Below are 5,849 nucleotides of genomic sequence, written 5' to 3' on the forward strand. Positions count from 1 at the left end.
GTAAATGGCCACGGTATCCTGACCATGGTCAGGACCAAAGGTAGCATAATCATTTGTTCTCTAAATAAGGACTCGTATGAATGGCCACACGAGGGTGTAACTGTCTCTTACTTCCAATCAGTGAAAGTGATCTTCCTGTGAAGAGGCGGGAATAAACTAATAAGACGAGTAGACTCTATGGAGCTTCAATTAACTAGTCTATAATAAGTCTATTTAATCACCAATTAGGCATAACACAATAGTATTAATGGATTAACAATTTAGGTTGGGGTGACCTCAGAGAATAAAATAACCTTGGAGTGATACAAATATAGACAAACCAGCCAAAATATAGTATCATTTATTGATCCAAGAAATTTGATCAACGGAACAAGGTACCCTAAGGGTAACAGCACAATCCTATTTGAGAGTCCATATCAACAATAGGGTTTATGACCACGATGTTGGATCAGGACATCCCAATGGTGCAGCAGCTATTAAAGATTTGTTTGTTCAACAATTAAAGTACTACATGATCTGAGTTCCGACGGGAGCAATCCAGGTCGGTTTCTATCTATTACAACAACTTCTCCCAGTATGAAAGGACAAAAGAATTAAGGCCTATTCTATTGGAATGCCTTAGGACTAATAGAGGATATAATCTTAATCTAAATAGTCCACCTTCGTTTCATAGCCCTAGAGATAGGGCCTGTTAGGGTGGCAGAGCCCAGTAATTGCGTAAAACTTAAACTTTTATTCTCAGAGGTTCAAATCTCCTTCCTAACATTATGTTTATAATTAATATCATTTCACTAATTGCACCTATCCTACTTGCTGTAGCCTTTCTAACATTAGTGGAGTGAAAAATCCTAGGGTATATACAACTCCGTAAAGGCCCGAACATTGTAGGATCCTATGGACTCTTGCAAGCAATTGCAGATGCCATAAAACTATTCACTAAAGAACCTTTACAACCCCTACCATCATCTATCACTATATTTGTAATAGCCCCAATCCTAGCCCTAAAACTAGCCCTAAACATATGAACCCCATTACAAATACCTTACCCTCTCATCAATATAAACCTAGGAATCCTATTCATACTAGCAATATCAAGCCTACCTGTTTACTCTATTTTATGGTCCAGATGAGCCTCAAAATCAAAATATGCCCTAATTGGGGCCCTTTGAGCTGTAGCCCAAACAATTTCCTATGAAGTCACACTAGTCATTATCCTCTTATCAGTACTATTAATAAATGGCTCTTTTACCCTATCCACACTTATTACTACACAAGAACACCTATGACTAATCCTCCCCACATGGCCCCTATCTATAATATGATTTATCTCAACCCCAGCAGAAACAAACTGCGCCCCATTTGACCTAACAGAAGGAGAATCAGAATTAATCTCCAGATTCAACGTCAAATAGGCAGCCGGACCATTCATCCTATTTTTCCTAGCTGAATATGCCAACATCATTATAACTAACATCCTTACAACTATCCTGTTTGCATTCCACACCCCATACTTACCGGAACTATACTCCATCAATTTTACCATAAAAACACGTCTACTGGGGCGCCTGGGTGGCTCAGGGGTTGAGCCTCTGCCTTCAGCTCGGGTCATGGTCTCAGAGACCTGGGATCAAGCCCCGCATCAGGCTCTCTGCTCGGCGAGGAGCCTGCTTCCCCCCTTCCTCTCTGCCTGCCTCTCTGCCTACTTGTGATTTCTCTCAAGCATCCTATTAACAATTCCATTATGATCAACTCATATATTTATTTTTTTTTAAGATTTTTTTTTATTTATTTATTTGACAGAGAGATCACAAGTAGGCAGATAGGCAGGCAGAGAGAGAGGAGGAAGCAGGCTCCCCACGGAGCAGAGAGCCCGACGCGGGGCTCGATCCCAGGACCCTGAGATCACGACCCGAGCCGAAGGCAGCGGCTCAATCCACTGAGCCACCCAGGCGCCCCAATTCATATATTTATTATGAAAAAAACTTTATTCCCCTGACACTAACCCTATGCATATGACATGTAGCCTTACCCATTATAACAGCAAGTATTCCTCCCCACACATAAGAAATATGTCTGACAAAAGAGTTACTTGATTATAGAGGTTCGAGCCCTCTCATTTCTAGAATTATAGGAATTGAACCTAATCCTAAGAACTCAAAAATCTTTGTGCTACTGAACTCACATCAAATTCTACAGTAAGGTCAGCTAAATAAGCTATTGGGCCCATACCCCAAAAATGTTGGTTTATCCCCTTTCCATACTAATTAAACCCCCCATCCTTACTATCATTATATCAACTGTCATTTCAGGAAACATTATAGTACTAATAAGCTCTCACTGACTGACAATATGAATTGGATTCAAAATAAATAACTAGCTATTATCCCAATTTTAATAAAAAAATCAATCCATGAGCCATAGAAGCATCAACAAAATATTTCCTTACCCAAGCCACTGCATCTGTATTCGTAATATTAGGGATTATTATTAACCTACTATTGACAGGCCAATGAACAATACTAAATACCCCTTACCCAATCGCATCAAACATAATAACAGTAGCTCTGGCAATAAAATTAGGACTATCACCTTTCCACTTCTGAGTACCTGAAGTAACCCAAGAAATCCCACTATCATCAGGAATAATTCTACTAACCTGACAAAAAATCACCCCCTTATCCGTTCTAAAGCAAATCTCTCCATCTATAAATCCAAACTTATTAGTAGCCATAGCTATTATATCTATTCTAGCAGGAGGCTGAGGAGGTCTTAATCGAACACAACTATGAAAAATCCTAGCATACTCATCAATAGCCCACACAGGATGAATGAGTGCAGTAACAACATATAACCCTAACCTAATAATATTAAACCTCATAATCTACCATTACATTAACACTTGGAACATTCATGCTGTTCACACATCTACAACCACACTATCACTATCTCATATATGAAACAAACTCCCACTAATTACCTCACTAATCCTAACAATCATACTATCACTAGGAGGCCTATCTCCCCTCTCAGGATTCATCCCTAAATGAATAATCATCCACGAACTCACCAAAATCAATATAATTGTTATATCAACATTTATAGCAATTATAGCCCTACTAAACCTATACTTTTATATGCAGTTAACACACGCAACAGCACTAACTATATTCCCTTCAATAAACACCATAAAAATAAAATGGCAATTCGAAAACACAAAAAAACGTAATTCTTTTATCCCCACTAATTGTAACTTCGACCATATTACTTCCATTAGCCCCAATAATACTAACACTGTTCTAGCAGTTTAGGTTAAAAACACCAAGGGCCTTCAAAGCCCTAAGTAAGTGCCATTCACTTATGTCCTGAATCTGACCTTAAGGAATGCAAGAGTATATCTCACATCTACTGAACACAAATCACTTTAATTAAGCTAAGCCCTTTCTTGACTGGTGGGCTATCATCCCACAAAACTTTAGTTAGCAGCTAAATACCCTAGTCAACTGGCTTCAATCAACTTCTCCTGCTGCGAAGAAAAATAAAAGGTGGGAGAAGCCACAGCAGGGTTGAAGCTGCTTCTTTGAATTTGCAATTCAATGTGATATTTCACCAAAGAGCTTGGCAAAAAGAGGACTCAAACCCCCATTCTTCAATTTACAGTCTAATATCTTTAACGGCCTTTTTACCTATGTTCGTAAATGATGATTATTCTCCACAAATCATAAAGGTCCTTTACCTTTAATTTGGTGCATGGGCCAGGATGGTAGGCACTGCTCTTAGCCTATTAATCCGTGCTGAATTGGGCCAACCAAGTGCACTACTAGGAGATGACCAAATCTACAACGTAATTGTAAGTGCCTATGCATTTGTAATAAATTTCTTTATAGTAATGCCAATTATGATTGGAGGATTCAGAAACTGATTGGTACCCTTAATAATTGGCACACCCTACGTAGCATTTCCATGAATAAATAATATAAGCTTTTGACTTCTGCCCCCCTCCTTTCATCTCTTTCTAACTTCTTCCATGGTAGAATCAGGTGCAGGAATATGATGAACAGTGTACCCACCTCTAGCAGGAAATTTAACACATGCAGGATCATTCATAGATGTAATAATCTTCTCCCTACACCTGGCAAGTTTCTCATCCATCCTAGGAACCATTAACTTTGTTACTATCATTATCAACTTAAACTTCTCTGCAATATCACAATATCAAACTCCTCTATTCGTATGATCTGTCCTGATTATAGGTGTACTTCTACTCTTATGATTACCAGTTCTAGCAGCTGGTATTACCATGCTACTCACAGACTGAAATCTAAATACTACCTTCTTTGACCCAGCTGGAGGAGGAGACCCTATTCTGTATCAACACTTATTCTGATTTTTCGGACATCCCAAAGTAGATATTCTAATTCTACCAGGATTTGGAATTATCTCACATGTTGTAACCTATTGCTCAGGGAGAAAAAAAAAAAGAAAGAAAGAACAAGAATCACTCGGCTACATAGGAATAGCCTGAGCAATGATACCAATCAGTTTCTTAGGATTTATTGTATGAGCCACCACATGTTTATCGTAGGAATGGACGTCGGCACACGAGCATACTTCACCTCAGCTACTATAATCATTGCAATTCCAATGGGAGTAAAAGTATTTAGCTGACTGGCCACTCTACATGGAGGGAATAATAAATGATCGCCAACTATAGTATGAGCACTAGGGTTTATTTTTCTATTCACAGTGCGTGGTTTGACAGATATTGTATTATCAGACTCATCATTATATATTGTTCTTCATGACACATACTACATGGTAGCACACTTCCATTATGTCCTTTTTCAGTGGGGGCAGTGTTTGTAATCATCGGCAGGTTTGTCCATTGATTCCCACTGTTCACAGGTTACACACTAAATGATATTTGAGCAAAAATCCACTTTACAATTATATTTGTAAAAGTAAATATAACATTCTTTCCTCAACATTTCCTAGGCCTATCAGGAATGCCTCAACAACGCTCCGATTATCCAGATGCTTATACAATATGAAATACAGTGTCCTCCATGGGTTCATTTATCTCATTAATGACAGTAATATTAATAATCTTCATAATCTGCGAAGGCTTTGCATCCAAACAAGAGGTGATAATAGGAGAACTTACTTCAACAAACATTGAATGATTTCATGGATGCCCTCCTCCATATCACACATTCAAAGAGCCAACCTAAGTACTACCAAAACAAGAAAGGAAGGAATAGAACCCCCTAGAGTTGGTTTCAAGCAAATATCATAACCACTATATCTTTCTCAATAAAGAGATATTAGTAAAAATTACATTACTTTGTCAAAGTCAAATTATATGTGGAAGTCCTTTATATCTCTATGGCATACCCTTTCCAAATAGGTCTTCAAGATGCAACCTCCCCTATTATAGAAATATTATTACATTTCCATGACCATACATTAATGATCATATTCTCAATCAGCTCTCTTGTTCTCTACATCATTTCATTAATACTAACTACTAAACTAACACATACTAGCACTATAGATGCTCAAGAACTTGAAACAGTAGGAACTATCCTACCTGCTATCATTTTAATTTTAAGTGCTTTATCTTCACAACGAATCCTATACATAATAGATGAGATCAATAAGCCTTCCTTGACCGCAAAAACTATGGGTCACCAATGATACTGAAGATATGAGTACACAGATTATGAAGACCTAAATTTTGACTCCTATATAACCCTAACTCAAGAGCTAAAACCTGGAGAACTACTACAATTAGAAGTAGGCAATCAAGTAGTCCTACCAATATAAATAACAATCTGCATACTAATTTTGGA

The 5,849-nt window shown here is 37.9% G+C and overlaps 1 pseudogene; it reads left to right on the forward strand.

Moving 5' to 3' along the window:
* Positions 1-3,705: 3,705 nt before the first annotated feature.
* Positions 3,706-5,315, forward strand: LOC123936544 (annotated as a pseudogene).
* Positions 5,316-5,849: the final 534 nt, after the last annotated feature.

Source organism: Meles meles, unplaced genomic scaffold, assembly GCF_922984935.1.
Source record: "Meles meles unplaced genomic scaffold, mMelMel3.1 paternal haplotype, whole genome shotgun sequence".
In the NCBI taxonomy this organism is placed as follows: domain Eukaryota; kingdom Metazoa; phylum Chordata; class Mammalia; order Carnivora; family Mustelidae; genus Meles; species Meles meles.